The sequence below is a fragment of the Bufo bufo genome, chromosome 3 (genome assembly GCF_905171765.1).
Source record: "Bufo bufo chromosome 3, aBufBuf1.1, whole genome shotgun sequence".
NCBI classification, from domain to species: domain Eukaryota; kingdom Metazoa; phylum Chordata; class Amphibia; order Anura; family Bufonidae; genus Bufo; species Bufo bufo.
In genome coordinates this window covers 245,608,100-245,627,505 of record NC_053391.1, presented here as the reverse complement: position 1 = coordinate 245,627,505, position 19,406 = coordinate 245,608,100, and the positions used below count along the sequence as shown (strand labels likewise).

Here is a 19,406-nt window from a genome sequence, read left to right as displayed (position 1 = left end):
GGCATTGTGCTTGGTGATGTAAGGCTTGCATGCAGCTGTTTGGCAATGGAAACTCATGCCACAAAGCTCCTGGCACACTTTGCATTTATTGAATCAGCAGAGTATTGGTGACTTTTGTGCACTATACGCCTCAGTACTTGGCAACCCAGCTTTATAACTTTGTGTTTCCAGGACGTCCCTCCATGACAGCACCCATGGAGGTTGTCCTATTGGTCTCTGTAGGGACAGGAAGTGAGAGAGATTAAAAGGCCCCCTCCCCTCCCACTCTCCAGTGTTCTTCCTGTCCCTACAGGGATAGGAGCAGAGAGAAGTCGTTCCCTGCTCTGGGAATGTAAAGGATTTGGGGCCGAGTCTGGTCGGGGGGTTCTGCCTCTCCTCTTCAGACTCTGAGGGCCTAAAATGCTAGCACCTCTCAGGGTAGAAGTCCCCTAGCTATCCCCGATACCTCTTTTTTTGATGTACCTTTGGCCGCGGTATCGTGGGAAGCCGAGGCCGCTTCTTCCGGGTGGGGGCTCTGGGATCGGCTGCGGCTCCTGCGCTCCTCCTGCTCGGCGTGCAGACCATGTGACCGGAAGTCGAGGTCACATGGTCGGAAGAAGATGGCAGCGCCCAGGGAACGCTAAATGAAAACATGCAGGGGGGGTTGACTTTTCGTTGAATGAGTCCCCCCCCCCCAGGAAATAAGGAGGCGGAGCCGCGCGGCAGCAGGATGGACCAGGTAGGACATAAATTGAGAGTCAATTTCTTGTCTGAGTGAGGTATGGAGGTCCAGATGTCAGCTATGCAGGACACTAGCGCAGACATCCCTAGCCTGGGTCATGTAAGTGCCTACAGGGGGCTCATATTCCGCAGATTCCTCTTTTTTTATGCAATTCAGCTAACGGTCTCTCTCTCTTCCTATGTAGGGAGAGAGAGACGCTACAGTTAAAGCTATGGGAGAACCAAAAAAGAAAGCCAAAAGATGTGCTTTATGTTCAAAGAAATTGCCGGAGTCATATAAGAAAGCCCTATCTAGTGACTGTCTGGCGAAGATTCTCAAAGATGAACAATCTTCTCTCCTAGCAGACTTGAGAGTGATTGTGAAAGAGGAGATCCAGGCGGCCAGCTCCAGTATGGTTCAGAAACCATGTGCTGGTTCCCCTCCCCCAAAAGACCCCGAGTACTAAGGGAGTCAGAATCCGAAGAAGAGGGATTATATCTTTCAGAGGGGGAAACCTCAAAGGTGGATGATGATCAGGGTTCGTCTTATATGGCTGACGATCAGAGAAGATATCTTTTTTCACAAGAAGATTTAGATCCCCTTCTGTCAGCCGTAAGGCAGACAATGGATATTGAGGAAGAGGAACAGACTCGCTCAGTGCAGGTCCTGCAGGATGAAATGTTTGGCGGGTTAAAAGCAAAGAAAAATAAGTTGTTTCCAGTAAACGAGAACTTAAAGTTTTAGTGATCGACGAGTGGGCGGATGCTGATAAGAAGTTATATATACCGCGTGAATTTAAAAACAGATTGCTGTTCAACCCTGAAGATACAAAACTGTGGGATGTGGTCCCTAAGATGGATATTCAGGTAGCAAAGGTGGTTAGGAGAACCACACTACCTTTTGAAGATTTGGCCCAGTTAAAAGAGCCAATGGATCGGGAAATTGACGGATTACTCAAAAGAGCATGGGAGGTTTCAGCCAATAATATCAATACTAATATTGCTGCTACCTCTGTAGCCAGATCTATGTATTTATGGGTGAACCAGCTGGAGGAACATATTAAGCAGGACACCCCTAGGGAAGAAATCCTGGCATCATTACCTCTATTTAAGATGGTCGCATCCTTTATGGCAGACGCCTCGGCAGAGTCCATAAGGTTTGCAGCAAAAACAGATTCCCTAACTAATACGGCTAGGAGAGCATTGTGGCTAAAATCCTGGTCATGGGATATAGCCTCTAAAAATAAGCTGTGCGCTAAACCCCTTAAAAGGTTCCCACCTCTTTGGCCCAGTACTAGATGAGATTCTGGAAAAGACAGCGGACATAAAGAAAGGGTTCCCGGAGGAGAAAAGCAAGAAACCTTTGCCCTTTTGTAAGCCGGCCAGCAGTTTCCAAAACGCTCCCAAGAGTAAAGGGAAGACGGGGAGGTGGAGCTACCCAAAAGGTGGAAGAGGCTGAGGGTTTCTCTTTAATCCCAATACCAAGACAGAGAGACAATGACGCCAGGCCAGTAGGGGGCAGACTCCAGTTCTTCTGGGAAGAATGGACCCAAATAACCAAAAATCTGTATATTCTGGAATCCATCCAGAAGGGGTTCAAAATAGAGTTCCGCCTTCCTCCTCCACAACTATTTCAGACTACAGTTTTCCAGTCGGCTTCACTTCAGGATCAGCTTCTGACAGATATCCAAAAACTATTGAAATTAGGCGCAATAGTGCAGGTCCCTCCTTCAGAGGAATTCAAGGGTCACTATTCAAAACTGTTCCTCATAACAAAACCAGACGGATCCAAAAGGACCATCATCAACCTGAAATTCTTAAACAGATGGATAACCCATTACCATTTCAAGATGGAGTCAGTAAAATCTACAATTCCGCTGATAAGTCCAGGGGCGTTTCTGTGCACCCTGGATCTAAAGGACGCCTATTACCACATCCCCATTCACCATCAGTTTCAGCAATACTTGAGGTTTGCAATCAAGAAAGACGAGAAGATATTGAATTACCAGTTCCAGTGCCTCCCGTTTGGAATATTATCAGCCCCACGTATCTTCACAAAGGTAGTGGCAGAGATAGTAGCCTACCTAAGACAGAGACAGGTAACAATAATTCCTTACCTAGACGACTTTCTTCTTGTAGCAGACTCAGAAGAGGAATTAGAGATTCACAAAGGAAGGACTCTATCTTTGCTCACAAGTCTAGGATGGAAGATAAACCTGGAGAAGTCGGATTTGCAGCCGGCAACACAAAAGAAGTTCCTGGGAACCCTCTTAGATTCGGTAACTCACCATTTCTTTCTTCCTCAGGACAAACAAGTCAGCATAAGGGAAAGAATTAAATCCTTCAGGCTAAAGAAAAAGCGGACACTACGAGAGGCCATGCAGATCCTAGGCCTAATGACCTCGTGCATCACGACAGTTCCTTGGGCCCAGTTCCATTCAAGAACTCTCCAGGCGGAGCTCCTCTCATCTTGGGACAAAGACCACAGATCGTTAAACGCCAGGATAGCTCTCTTAGACAGAGCAGTAGACTCCCTCTCCTGGTGGTTAGTAACAGAGAACCTGTCCAGAGGGGTTTCCTGGAACATGATACCACTCAAGACAATAACCACGGACGCAAGCAGCCGGGGTTGGGGTGCTCACTTAGAGGATCAGTTCTTTCAGGTCAGTTGGTCCAGTACAGACGCCCTAAATTCCTCAAACTACAGGGAACTAAAAGCGGTTTGGGAGTCCCTGAAAGCCGCGGAACATCTCCTCACAGGCCATCATGTCAGAGTATTATCGGACAATATAACAACAGTCTGTTACATAAAGAGACAAGGAGGGACAAAAAATCCTCAACTCCAGGAGTTAGCGAATCTCATCTTCAAGTGGTCAGAAAAGATGGTTTTGTCCATTACAGCCACACACCTGAAAGGGTCTCTCAACTACACAGCGGATTTTCTGAGTCAACAGATTGTCAAACCAGGGGAATGGAAATTGAACCAAGAAGTATTCCAGATGATTTGTCAGAAATGGGGGAAACCTCAAGTGGATTTATTCGTGTCCAGCAGGAATACTCAGCTGGACTATTTCTTCTCGCTAGACCCAAGAGGGAGACCACTAGCAGTAGATGCTCTTTCCCAGAAGTGGGACATGAGCCTAGCTTACGCTTTTCCTCCACTTCCCCTCATACCTTTTAATCTTGAAGAAATTGAGAGTAAGTTCAACCACGCTGATTTTGGTGGCTCCAGCTTGGCCCAAGAGAGCCTGGTTTTCGATTCTAAAGATCATGTCCATCAGAGAACCGATAACCCTTCCAAAAAGACAGGATCTCCTGTCACAAGGACCACTTTTTCATCCCAACATGGACAAACTGAATCTTACAGCTTGGATCCTGAGAGGCAAACCTTAAGAAACAAGGGGCTCTCAGATAAGGTAATCTCAACTCTACAGGGCTGCCGCAAACCCGTCACGAGAACGATATATAACAAAATATGGAAGAAATTCTCATCCTGGTTGTCGCAAAATCACGCGGATACCAGATCCCCTTCGGTGGGTTGCATATTAGAATTTCTTCAGGAGGGGTTTGATGCAGGACTAAAACCCAGCACACTTAAAGTACAGATCTCGGCACTCAGCTGTTGTTTAGATACACCCCTTGCAGATCATAGATGGATTAGAAGTTTTCTAAGAGCAGCTTCTAGGTTGAGACCCACCTTGAGACAGTCTATTCCCCCATGGAGTCTAAATGTAGTTTTAGAAGGTTTATGTGACCCCCCTTTCGAGCCTATCGATCTTATATCTGAAAAATATCTCTCTCTCAAGGCGGTATTTCTTCTGGCCATAACCAAAGCCCGCAGGATAGGGGAAATTCAGGCATTATCCATTAAAGAACCATACTTAAGGATTCTGGATGATCGCATAATCTTGAAGCTAGATCCAGCTTTTTTACCTAAGGTGGTTTCAACCTTCCATAGAGAGCAAGAGCTAACACTCCCTTCATTTTGTTCCTCTCCCAAAAATATACAGGAGAAGAGATTCCAGTGTCTGGATGTTAGAAGAACAATTCTAGCCTATCTTGACAGGACAAGTACTTGGAGAAGATCAAGTAACTTATTCATCCAATTTGGTGGGAAGAATAGAGGTCTAAAGGCTTCAAAGCAGACGTTGGCAAGGTGGATTAAAGACACCATTAAAGAAACATACAGACTGCAGGAGATGACCTGTCCTTTAAACTTGAAGGCGCACTCTACGAGAGCCATGGCAACTTCCTGGGCAGAGAAGGCAGATGCTACAATTGACCAGATTTGCAGGGCGGCAACCTGGTCTAACTTCCTGACTTTTGCTAAACATTACATACTAGATGTATTGGCCTGCCAGGACTTGGCTTTCGGGCGGAAAGTCCTTCAGGCAGTAGTCCCCCCCCCTAGGAGATTCAGTTGTTAGTTCTCCATGGGTGCTGTCATGGAGGGACGTCCTGGAAATACTGGTTTAGTTTACCGGTAAATCCTTTTCCAGGAGTCCGACATGACAGCACCCCATATTACCCTCCCTGGTATATTGGTTCCAACCTTGATGGCAGTGTGAATGTAACATTGTTATTAATAAAAGGTGTTGGATCCTAACCGGTGTAGTAATTTGGAAAAACACTGGAGAGTGGGAGGGGAGGGGGCCTTTTAATCTCTCTCGCTTCCTGTCCCTACAGAGACCAATAGGACAACCTCCATGGGTACTGTCATGTCGGACTCCTGGAATTTACCTGGATTTACCGGTAAACTAAACCAGTATTTTTCGGGGAAAAGGTGTAGAATTATGGCTTCTCACTCCCCCTTTCTTAAAGGCCTCATGCACACGACCGTGCCATTTTTTGCGGTCCGCAAACCGCAGATTCCGCAAATAACGGAAGCCACCCATATGCCTTCCACAATTTGAGGAACGGAACTGGCGGCCCATTGTAGAAAGGCCTATTTTTGTCCGCAAAATGGACAAGAATAGGACATGCTATATTTTTTTTTTTGCGGGGCCACGGAACGGTGCAATGCATGCGAATTGAAGTGAATGGGTCCGCACCCGAGCCGCAAAAAAAGCGGCTCGGATGCGGACCACAAAAAGGCCTAATTCACATCCTCACCCATCCCTTGGTTGAAATTAATGGACGTGCTTGTAGCATACCTCAGGGAAGAGTGAACTTGCAGTGAGTATGACACCAGCACTTGATATAATAGCTCAGAGATAGGAGCAGCAGTGGTTGAAAGTGCCCTAACTGTGAGAGGTGCACCTTGTGAGGTAAGCGGTTCCAATATACAGTTGGAATATACACACACATCAGACAAAGACGTAACATTTTGTACACGTAACATCTTTGCCATTGGTGATGGAGGGAAAGGTGGAGAGTCTAAGGGTCCATTCACACGTCCGTTTTTTCTTTCCTGATCTGTTTCGTTTTTTCTGGAACAGATCTGGACCAGATCTGGACCCATTCATTTTCAATGGGTCCTGGAAAAAAACGGACAGCACAATGTGTGCTGTCCGTTTCCGTTGTTCCGTTCCGCATGTCCGTTTAAATATAAAACATGTCCTATTCTTTTCCTGAAAAATCGGATCCTGGTACAATACAAAGTCAATGGATCCGCAAAAAACGGAAGACATTTGGATGTCATTATGTATGTCATCCGTTTTATACGGAATCCGTTCCTGGAAATTACATTTTAATTTTTTTTTAATTTAATTTTTTTAAAGAAATCCAAACAACTTTATTTGCTTATTGAAATTTATACATGTTTCCGTTTTTTGCGGATCCGCAAAAAACGGATGACATACGGATGACATACAGAAACATTTTCAGGAACAACGGATCCGCAAAAAACGGACAGAAAATCGGATTATAGAAAAATACTGACGTGTGAATGTAGCCTAACTGTGAGGTCCTTTGGCTGAACTAGGATGACATCTCACTTTCTGGAATGTGGCCACTTTGATTGTTTCACGTTGACCTGGTAGCAAGTTCAGTGGCCAAGGTGCAGTGGTCTCCTCACCACATCTGCTGTACACATAACAAAGCAGTCTGCAGTTTTTAGGGCTATCCCGCCTGCAAGAACAATGCAAGCACAGGACAAGCCTCAGATAGGGGACAACATTTTACTGAAGAAGGCGGGGAAGACAGAAATAACAAACATAAACATGTAGGGCAGAATCTGCAGTGTCCCTAATATCTGCCAATGGCAACGCCTTCTCCTGGGAAGTCCTACCCTGAGGAGCCAATATATTCCCTCTATTGTTTGGCAACAGTACATTATGGGGATCTATCCCATAATGGTCCATCTATAATTGTCTATCCATGGTCTATCCATAAATACCCTTTATTAGACGTATTTCAAGCACAGATGGGCAACATCTACAATTTCGCAGATGTTGCACCCGCGCGGAAAAAATTGAACAACTGAACACGATCGCAGACCAACCTGACTGAACTTGCTTGCAAAATGGTGCGAGTTTCACTGAACGCACCCTGAGCCAATACGTATCATTCGTGTAACACCATTCATTTTCATGGGATAACCTCTACACTGCGATGCCCCATGGGTATCCCCATGTAGCCGTGCATAATTCATACATGCAACTTATGCCGCGAAGAGACTAAAAAATTTCAGCAATCCAGAAGTTTGTAAACATTTGAGCTCATCTACTAACCTCAGAAGCACACACAGGTTCCATAAATATGACAGTTAGGCCAGGGCTATATGACGACTTGGCATCATGTGGCATCCAGTTGCATACAAGTCACTTGACAAAAAAACATGCTGGTTGTCTTCAACTTGCTCTTGCACTGAAATTGTATAGCTATTTCAGCGGATTTGTAACACCGAGTTTACGCATGGAAAAAAAAAAATCACTGACATCTCACAAATCAGTTGCAGTTGCACGCGACTAAAGGCACCTTTACAAGTAGATTATTAATTCAATCAAGTGGCATGCAAGTCCTTAAGCTACTTTTACACTAGCGTCTTTGCTGTATCCAGCAGGGATCAGCAAAAATGCTTCCTTTACTGATAATACAACCATCTGCATCCATTATGAACGGATCCAGTTGTATTATCTTTAAAGGATAACTGTCACATTTGACTTTCAATGGGGGACGGACCCGTTTTCTATTGTGTCAGAGAAAACGGATCTGTCCCCATTGACTTGCATTGTCGGTCATGACGGATCCGTCTTACTCCTCATCCCATGATGGAAAGAAAACTGCAGCTTGCTGCGGTTTTCTCTCCGGCATGAGAACCGCAATCAAACGGAACTGAATGCTTTTTGGAGCATTCTGTTCTGTTCAGTTACATTTTGTCCCCATTGACAATGAATGGGGGCAAAACTGAAGCGTTTATCTCTGGTATTGAGACCCTATTCAGAACGCTAGTGTGAAAGTACCCTTACTCAAGTCATTTAAGGGAATCTGTCACCAGTTTTCTGCTGCCCTCACTTTAACCCTAAGGCCTATTTCACACGGGCATAGCGTGGGCATCGCGTGGGCATCGCGAGTGCAAAGCGTTTTAATGCATTTTGCACGTGCATGAGAAAAATCGGCATGTTTGGTACCCAGACCCGATTTCACAGAAGTTCGGGTTTGGGTTTGGAATCGGTGTTGTTTAGATTTTATTATTTTCCCTTACAACATGGTTATAAGGGAAAATAATAGCATTCTTAATTCAGAATGTAAAGTAAATTAGGGATGGAGGGGTTAAAAAAAATAAATAAATAAACTCATCTCATCCACTTGTTCAGGCAGCCCGGCTTCTCTTCTGTCTTCTTCTTTGATGACCTGGGAGAAAAAGGACCTTTGGTGACGTCACTGCGCTCAGCACATGGTCTGTCACATGATCCACACCACGAGCGCAGTGACGTCACCACAGGTCCTTTTCCTACTGCACAGCAAAGATGAAGACAGAAGAGAAGCCGGGTTGCGCGAAAAAGTGGATGAGGTGAGTTTAATTTAAAAAAAAATTTAACCCCTCCATCCCTATTGTACTATGCATTCTGTATTAAGAATGCTATTATTTTCCCTTATAACCATGTTATAAGGGAAAATAATAATGATTGGGTCCCAATTCCAATCATCTCCTAGCAACCGTGCGTGAAAATCGCACCGCATCCGCACTTGCTTGCGGATGCTTGCTATTTTCACGCAGCCCCATTCACTTCTATGCATTGCGTGAAAAACGCAGAATATAGAGCTTGCTGTGATTTTCACGCAGCGCTCAAGTTATGCGTGAAAATCACCGCTCATGTGAACAGCCCCATAGAAATGAATGGGTCCGGATTCAGTGCGGGTGCAATGCGCTCAACTCACACATTGCACCCGCGCGGAAAACTCACCCGTGTGAAAGAGGCCTAGCAGCTCCAGAGTATGCCAATGAATCCTCATATTTATGAGCTCATGGCTCTCCCTGTCCACCTGCCTCTGATTGCCAGTTTTTTTTCCCAGCAGCAGGTGGGCGGGGAGAGTCAGGAGCTCATGAATATTCAGCACTCATCATTATGCACTGGAGTTGTTCAATACAAGATGTTGGCAGATTGACTGGGTCAATTCCAGAAAGTGACCCAGCATTGTGCTAAGAGAATCAATCACTTATTTATGTTGCCCTTAGTTAGGACACCATAAAACTGGTGACAGGTTCCCTTTAAAGAACTCCCGCAAAAAGTTTTCTTCTCTGACCAGCTGGTACATGATGTAATCTGTAGTGAAGGTAATCTTCTTACTAGTGTTTGTATTTGTGTGTTATCCCCTCCCTTCTGCTTCTCACCTTTGTCATGTGACCAACAATCAGACTCTCCAACTGACACAGCATCTTATGTGTGGACAGGAAGTCAGTTTCTCTATGTATTCTTACAGCATGATATTTGTGTAGTGTGAACACAGCAATATAAAAAAAAAAATTATATCTTTTTTTATAATAAGAAAGGTGTATTTTATTTAACTTGGAATTTTTCTTTTTACTTTTTTGTCGCAAAAGGGGACTTTAACAGACATCTCTTGATCTGCTATAATAATCTGTACTACTTATGCAGTACAGAGTATTATACTGTCAGTGCTATACTGACAGTCACCAGCCGGCTCTGCCATAGAGGTGCTGCCTGAAGGGGATATACTGCAGGCAGGCCTGGGCCTTCATTAGGCCCCAGGCTGCCATGGCAATACATTGGCACCCCATAATTTCATTCACGGGGTGCTGGTGGGAGACAGAGAGAACTCCCTCTAAACCACTTAGATGCAGCGGTTGCTATTAATTAAAGGGTTAAATGACTTGTATCTGCGCCTCTCCTTGTCCAGCTTGTTAGGCCTCTTTCACACGGGCGTCATGTTTTTTGGCCGGATAAGATGCGGGTACGTTGCGTGAAAATGCGCAATTTTTCTGTGCGAGTGCAAAACATTCTAATGCGTTTTGCACGCGTGTGAGAAAAATCGGTATGTTTGATACCCAAACCCGAACTTCTTCACAGAAGTTCGGGTTAGGTGTTGTGTAGATTGTATTATTTTCCCTTATAACATGGTTATAAGGGAAAATAATAGCATTCTTAATACAGAATGCATAGTACAATAGGGCTGGAGGGGTTAAAAAAACTAAAATATTATTTAACTCCCCTTAATCCACTTGTTCTCTTCTTTTTTCTTCGAGGAATAGGACCTTTGATGAAGTCACTGCGTTCATCACATGGTCCATCACATGATCTTTTACCATGGTGATGGATCATGTGACGGACCATGTGATGAGCGCAGTGACGTCGCCACAGGTCCTTTTCCTACTGCACAGCAAAGATGAAGACAGAAGAGAAGCCGGGCTGCGCGAACAAGTGGATGAGGTGAGTTAAATAATTTTTTATTTTGTTTAACCCCTCCAGCCCTATTGTACTATGCATTCTGTATTAAGAATGCTATTATTTTCCCTTATAACCATGTTATAAGGGAAAATAATAATGATCGGATCTCCATCCCGATCGTCTCCTAGCAACCGTGCGTGAAAATCGCACCGCATCCACACTTGCTTGCGGATGCTTGCGATTTTCACGCAGCCCCATTCACTTTTATGGGGCCTGCGTTGCATGGAAAATGCACAAAGAGGCGCATGCTGCGATTTTCACGCAACGCACAAGTGATACGTGAAAATCACCGCTTATGTGCACAGCCCCATAGAAATGAATGGGTCCGGATTCAGTGCGGGTGCAATGCGTTCACCTCACGCATTGCACCCGCGCGGAAATCTTGCCTGTCTTAAAGAGGCCTTAGAGCAGGAGCCCGGCTCTTATGTGAGAGCGGAGTTCCCGCTCTCAGCTGCACAAGAGGCCCGTGAAGCGCTTAAACTAGGCAGCAGTAAAAAGGAGTATGGTCACTAATGGGTTAAAATAGGAAAATTGGAATTTACCGTTTCCCTATACAGATTGCTCACATGTTCTTAAATGTGACCACTTCTGGCACCCACATACAGGGCAAGGTTTTACAATTAAAAGTTATTATACTAGTGAAATGATGAGAGATATTAAATGGGTTGTCCTGCAATTTATATTGATGATCTATCGTCAAGAAAGGTCATCAATATCAGATCAGTGGGGATCCGACACCCGACACTCCAGGCGCTCAGCTGCTTGAAGAGGAGGCGGCGCTCCATGCGATTGCTGCTTCCTGTACATTACACTGCCCGTCGTCTCAGAAGCTAGTGTAATTACAAGTACTCGCTCCATTCACTTTAATGAAGTGAGTACTTGTAATTACACTATGCCGCCGCTCCACAGACAACGCATACTGTAGCAAAGAGGAAGCTGCACTCGCATCTGATCGGCGTGGTTTCCTGGTCATCAATATAAATGGAAGGACAACGCATTTAATTTAATAAAATGTCCTTGTGGCCTGCTTTGTGTGAGTAAAACTATGCAATACATAAAAGAACACATAAGTAAGCATAAGTCCACTATATCAAAGGAAATATGGTAGGCACTCCTCTTACTGGTTTTGCATGTAACACTATTCAGTTTATTAGAACAACATCAAACATATAAAACAAATCCACAAAGGGATAAAAATATATATACAATAGGAATAAAAAAGTGTAGTGATAAAAAATTTGATAAATTATCCTAAAAAAAAACTAGATAGACTGAAGTACATATAAATATCATGCATGATTGTTAATCAGTAAAATTGATATATCAATTCAATAGTACTCAATATTCAGCAGTAATCATACTATTAAATATAGCATGCGCATTAGTTCATATTCATAGTCCAGGTCGCATCTACTAGATGATGTTCCAAATAATATTTCAACTTGGGCTGACAGAAAGATGCAGATATAATAATGGTTTGTCTGTATAGAAATTAGATTTAAATTGATCCAAAGTCTCTGGCAATCGAATGGTTAATGTGGTGGGTGTAGCATTAATTGCTTCACAACTTTCAAAAGGTTAAGGCCTCTTTCACACGGGTGTTGCGGGAAAATGTGCGGATGCGTTACGGGAACACCCTTGATTTTTCCGCGCGAGTGCAAAACATTGTAATGCGTTTTGCACTCGCGTGAAAGAAAATCACGCATGTTTGGTACCCAAACCTGAACTTCTTCACAGAAGTTCGGGCTTGGGATCGGTGTTCTGTAGATTGTATTATTTTTCCTTATAACATGGTTATGAATACAGAATGCATAGTAAAATAGCGCTGGAGGGGTTAAAAAAAATAAAAAATAATTTAACTCACCTTAATCCACTTGCTCGCGCTGCCGGCATCTCGTCTGTCTCCTTCTTTGCTGAACAGGACCTGTGGTGAGCATTCATTCCAGGACCTGTGGTGACGTCACTCCGGTCATCACATGATCCATCACATAACCCATCACCATGGTAAAAGATCATGTGATGACCGGAGTGACGTCACCACAGGTCCTGGAATGAATACTCACCACAGGTCCTGTTCAGCAAAGAAGGAGACAGACGAGAAGCCGGGCTGCGCGAGCAAGTGGATTAAGGTGAGTTAAATTATTTTTTATTTTTTTTTAACCCCTCCAGTGCTATTTTACTATACATTCTGTATTCAGAATGCTATTATTTTCCCTTATAACCATGTTATAAGGGAAAATAATAATGATCAGATCTCCATCCCGATCGTCTCCTAGAAACCGTGCATAAAAATCGCACCGCATCCGCACTTGCTTGCGGATGCTTGCGATTTTCATGCAACCCCATTCACTTCTATGGGGCATGCTGCGATTTTCATGCAATGCACAAGTGATGCGCGAAAATCACCGCTCATGTGAACAGCCCCATAGAAATGAATGGGTCGGTATTCAGTGCGGGTGCAATGCGTTCAACTTACGCATCGCATCCGCACGGAATACTCGCCCGTGTGAAAGGGGCCTAACTATGTAACGCTTGCGATGGACTCGTAACATAATGTGTGGGGTTGTGCACTTGCAGCGTCCCGCATATGTGTGTAAGAGGGACGCTTCAAACATCTGTAATTGCATTGTATGGTATTTCCTATTTTCTGGCTGGCAATGTCATTACATCCATTTGCCCCTAAGTGGTGCTTGCACCACGTAGTATATATAGTGGGGTGTGTCTAGCCTAGAGTAGAGTAAAGCAGTATGTAGTCGGAGAAAAGGAGCAAGTCGATGGAGGAGAGACACAGACTAAGGCTGAGTTCACACGAACGTGTGTGACCCGTGCCTATGCTGCGGGCCGCAATGCACGATCACCGGCCGTAGGTCAGCCGCATCGGATCGCGGACCCATTCACTTTAATGGGTCCACGATCTGGCCGTTCCGCAAAAAGATAGGACTTGTTCTATGTTTTAGCGGAACGGAAGTACGGGACGTAACCCCAGGAGGCACTCCGTAGTGCTTCCGAGGGGTCCCGTCCCGTGCGGCCGTTCCGCGATTCCGGATTTGCGGACCCATTGAAGTGAATGGGTCCGCATCCGTGATGCGGAATTCACACGGAACTGTGGCCGTGTATTGCGGCCCGCGATTTGCGGGCCGCTATACGGCCACAGATCACACACGTTCGTGTGAACTTAGCCTAAAGTCACCATGTAACTGCTGTACTTCCCTCTGGGCCTTGATCAAGCCTAGAGAAGATATCTACAGAAGACCAGCACCAGACAGTGAGTCTAACACCGAGATGCAAGGAGACTAGTGAGGGGAACAGCTAACTAAGGCTTATGGACCTCATTAGCACAAGTGATCAGGAGTAGCTTTCTGAAGATCTGAACACAACCAGACAATTTAGGCCAAATTGTAATTATCACTGACTTAAAGGGGTTCTGCACTTTGTTTAAACTGATGATCTATCCTCTGGATAGATCATCAGCATCTGATCGGCGGGGGTCCGACACCCGGTTCCCCCTGCTGATCAGCTGTTTGAGAAGGCAGCGGCGCTCCAGCAGCGCCGCGGCCTTCTCACTGCTTACTGCAGGCACAGTGACGTCACGACTTGTATCAACTGGCCTGGGCGGGGCTAAGCTCTGTTCAAGGGAACTGAGCTTAGCCGCGCCCAAGCCAGTGATACTAGTCGTGACGTCACTGGGCCAGCAGTAAACAGTGAGAAGGCCGCGGCGCTGCTGGAGCGCCGCTGCCTTGTCAAACAGCTGATCAGCGGGGGTACCGGGTGTCGGACCCCCGCCGATCAGATGCTGATCATCTATCCAGAGGATAGATCAGTTTAAACAAAGTGCTGAACACCTTTAACCTTCCGGGTGGTAGTGAGAAAACATAAAATCCTTTCTAGAAGAGTTCCTGGTAAAGAATTTGTGTTTGCCTGCTGTGAGGAACCCATATTTTACCATTTTCAGACAAAAAGACATTTATTACACAAGTGAAATATCTAGTGGCTAAATGTGAGGGGTAAAATAAAAATCACACTTCGAAAAAATGAAATTTGCCATTGGAACTTTGCTACAGACACGACGCCAAAATTCTGGTGGTGGCTGCATGGTGTCTGCCTCCTTTTATTTTTAATGGGAAGCAGCGCTGCAGTTCGCGGGCTGGTGGTTTAACCCCTTCCTGCCTCGCAAAAAATGAGCCCTCACACAGCTCTGTACACATGTAAATAAAAGGTTATGGGGGTTGGAATATGGCGATGCAAAGAAAAAATTAGTTTTTTCTAAAGTTTTTATTTTTTTTCAGTATTAAAATGCAAAAAAAAAACCTATACATGTATGGTTTTGTTGTAATTGTACTAACCCAGAGAATGAAAGTAACAGGTTAGTTTTACCGCATAGGAAATGTTGTAAAAACAAAACTCATAAAACTGTGGCTGAATCTTTTTTTTTTATTAATCCACACCATTTGAATTTTTTTTTCGTGCTTCCCACTACATTGAAAGTACAATTTGTGCCATAAAAACAGGCTCTCATATGACTATGTGAATGAAAAAATAAAAAAGTTATGGCATTGGGAAGGCTGGGAATAAAAAAAGAAAATGGGAAAATGACCTGCTCTTGAAAGGGTTAGGGCTGTTTCACACGAGCGAGTCCATTGCGGGAATCACGCTCCGTGTGCGAGTGTGATCCTCCGCTCTGGACTTGCAGGAGCGCACGGCATTATCATGATTTATAATGCTATGTGTCTCTGCTTGACCTTATTTCTACAGAATCATACTGACAGCTTTATGTCACTATGATTCTGTGGAAAAAAGGCCATGCAGAGATACATAGAATTATAAATCATGATAATGCCGTGCGCTCCTGCAAGTCCAGAGCGGAGGATCACACTCACACACGGAGCGTGATTCCCGCAATGGACTCGCTCGTGTGAAACAGCCCTTAAAGCCAAGAAGGGACATGTCGAGAAAAAACGGATGCTGCTTGAAGCTACAGTGGGTTTCCACTTGCAGTTTAGCTCCATTCAATGGAACTAAGCCATGAGGGGCCCACAGCATTCAAGGCGAACAGCTGCGGCATAAATCGTGTGAATAGGCCCTATCAGGCATCACAGCATCGTTAAGAGCTACAATGATGAAATGTATTGCTATTGTTTTCAGATGACATATCCTTTTGCTGTATTATTTCTTTGTATATTTGTCTATGTTGTTCAGGTAATGGTGTCCTACATCATCACGTTACATGGTTAAAAGCCTCTTGTTCTATGTTATACACATAAGGCCTGCTGCACACGGCCGTTTTTTTTTCCCGTTTACTGGCCGTTTTTTGCGTTCCGTATACGGTCCATATACGGAACCATTAATTTCAATGGTTCCGCAAAAAAAACTGAATGTACTCCGTATGCATTCCGTTTCCGTATTTCCGTTTTTCCGTTCCGTTTTAACATAGAACATGTCCTATTATTGCCCGCAAATCACGTTCAGTGGCTCCATTCAAGTCAATGGGTCCGCAAAAAAAAAAAAGGGAACACATACGGAAATGCATCCGTATGTCTTCCGTTTCCGTTCCGTTTTTTGCTGAACCATCTATTGAAAATGTTATGCCCAGCCCAATTTTATCTATGTAATTACTGTATACTGTATATGCCATACGGAAAAACGGAACAGAAATGGAAACACAACGGAAACAAAAAAACGGAACAACGGATCTGTGAAAAACAGACCGCAAAACACTGAAAAAGCCATACGGTCGTGTGCAATAGGCCTAACAGTTGGGAAAGGCTGGGGATCGAAACACATTCTGCTATGGTAATATACTTTGAAAAACAGTGATTAGCAAGCACCATTAAGTGATGGTAGCACTTCTATTACATTATTAGATTTGCTGTTCTACATGTACCATGCCATCTACAGTTTCCCAACCCCTTCTGATCTACAAGCCCCCTACTGGGACTTACAAATAAAAAAGGTGTTTAAAAAAACAAAACAAAAATAGGTCATTTCCTTTATTTGATTAACAAAATTAGGGTTATTCACTTTCGAAAAAAGACAACTGAGGGGAGATCTAAGGTTACTTTCACACTTGAGGCAGGACGGATTCGACAGGCTGTTCACCCTGTCGGAGCCATCCTTCCGCTATTTTGCCGTGCCGCCAGACCGCCACTCCGTCCCCATTGACTATAATGGGGACCGGGCGGAGCTCCGGCGCAGTACGGCAGTTCGCGGTGTGAGGCCGCCCGACTAAAAAGTCGGACATGCAGGACTTTTAGTCTGGCGGCCTTTCGCCGTGCACTGCCGTGCTGATCCGGAGCTCCGCCCCCGTCCCCATTATAGTCAATGGGGACAGAGCGGCGGCCCGGCGAAATAGCGGAAGGACAGAAACCCGACAGGGTGAACAGCCTGTCGGATCCGTCCTGCCGCAAGTGTGAAAGTAGCCTAATTACTATGTATAAATATATCAGGGGGCAGTACAGAGATCTATCCCATCATCTATTTATCCCCAGGACTGTGACTGTGACGAGGGGACATCCTCTGCGTCTGGAGGAAAGAAGGTTTGTACACAAACATAGAAAAGGATTCTTTACGGTAAGAGCAGTGAGACTATGGAACTCTCTGCCTGAGGAGGTGGTGATGGTGAGTACAATAAAGGAATTCAAGAGGGGCCTGGATGTATTTCTGGAGTGTAATAATATTACAGGCTATAGCTACTAGAGAGGGGTCGTTGATCCAGGGAGTTATTCTGATTGCCTGATTGGAGTCGGGAAGGAATTTTTTTCCCCTAAAGTGGGGAAAATTGGCTTCTACCTCAGTGTTATTTTTTGCCTTCCTCTGGATCAACTTGCAGGATAACAGGCCGAACTGGATAGACCGGTGTCTTTTTTCTGCCTTATAAACTATGTTACTATGTTACTAATTCTGTACAAAAAAAAAAAAATATATAACTTTTATTGCCACATCTGCAACAACCTATACAAAAGAACACTTTGTCAGTGAACATCAATGCTCCCCCCTCACCCCTTAGGGGGAAAAAAGTTTCAAAATAGCAATTCAAATGACCTGCCAAAAAACACAAAAAAAATGAAAACTATATAAAAGTGTTATCTATAATCATACTTAGGCCTCATGCACACGACCGTTGTTTTGGTCCGCATCAGAGCCGCAGTTTTTGCGGCTCGGATGCAGGCTCATTCACTTCAATGGGGCCACAAAAGATGCATGTCCTATTCTTATTAGTTTTGCGGACAAGAATAGGCATTTCTACAATGGGCCGCCCGTTCTGCAAATTGCGGAAGGCACACGGGCGGCTTCCGTTTTTTGTGGATCCGTGGTTTGCAGACCGCAAAAAACGGAACGGTCATGTGCATGAGGCCTTAGCCGCAGAATAAAGTTATCATGTAATTTGGTGATGTCCTTAAAAACAAAACCCAAAAAACAATGGCTGAATCGTGGTGTTTTTTTTCGTGCCATGCCCCCAAAAATTACTGAAAGCTATAAAATACATTAGATGTACCCCAAAATGGCACTTAAAACTACAACTCAACCTGAAAAAAATAAGGGGTCAAAACAGCATAAATATCCAGCTTCTGTTGTAAAGCATAGCACCAAGAACTTTGAACATTGTGAAATAAATAGTACAGAATGTATAAGCAATGAAGATAGTCATACTGGTATTTATGATCTGCCAATGCAAACTACTATTCCTCCTCCACCCTGCAATTATATCAAGTATTGCATAATATACAGGTGTGTATATGACCTATTGACACTGAGGCCCTTTATTTTTACATATACATATTTTTAAATAATACATTTTCATCGGGGTTGTTGTATACCTTATGAAAATGAAAGGAGCAGCATACATTGTGCGCACAGGAGCGCACAGGATCATAGGTTACTATGATACTGTGCGCATCGGGTCGCCTGCGGGAATTCTGTGCTGTACTCATGAGTGCAGGAAAATAGTCCCGCGGGCGGCCCGATGCGCATAGTAACCTATGATGCTGTGCGCTCCTGTTTGCACCAGTGTTGAGCGCGACTATTCGAATCACAAATTCTTAATTGCCAATGTCGCAACTTCGAGAATTCGCGAATATTTAGAATATAGTGCTATATATTCGTATTCACGAATATTCTAATCGCGAATTTTATTGCAGATTTTCCAATCGCCGATTTTCTCAATCAAGAAAAAAATGACTGAAAATCACGAATTCGCGAATATATGATGAATATTCACGAAATATTGCAAATTCGAATATTGCCCCGCCACTCATCACAGGTTTGCACGATGTATGCCGCTCAAGGACATATGGCCTGCTCACGGACCGACATACGGAGGACATACGGTCATGTGCATGAGCCCCTAAAGTGTTAAAATACTAAAATAGGAAGGCAGTGAAGAAGCAATAAAAATGGAAAAAATATGATTCATGTGAAGAACAAATAAAGACCGCAAAGCTGGAGGTAGAGCAATTTATTGCCAAAAAGAGTAAAACTAACCCTAAGGCCCCTTTCACACGGGCGTTGCGGATTGGGGCCGGATGCGTTCAGGGAAAATGGTGCGATTTTGACACTAAAACAAGTCAGTTTTCACGGCGATTGCGTTCCATGTTTGCGTCTTTTCCGCGCGGGTGCAAAACATTGTAATGCGTTTTGCACGCGCGTGAGAAAGATCGGCATGTTTGGTACCCAGACCCGAACCCGGACTTCACAGAAGTTCGGGTTTGGGTTAGGTGTTGTGTAGATTTTATTATTTTCCCTTATAACATTGTTATAAGGGAAAATAATAGCATTCTTAATACAGAATGCATAGTACAATAGCGCTGGAGGGATTAAAAAAAATATAAAAAATTTAACTCACCTTAATCCACTTGATTG

General features: G+C 44.2%; 1 protein-coding gene across 1 annotated transcript in view; it reads right to left on the bottom strand.

Annotated features, from left to right (window-relative positions):
* Positions 1-19,406, bottom strand: part of PPP1R12B (protein phosphatase 1 regulatory subunit 12B) — a 102,331-nt gene that overhangs the window by 80,507 nt on the left and 2,418 nt on the right. The window lies entirely within an intron of this gene.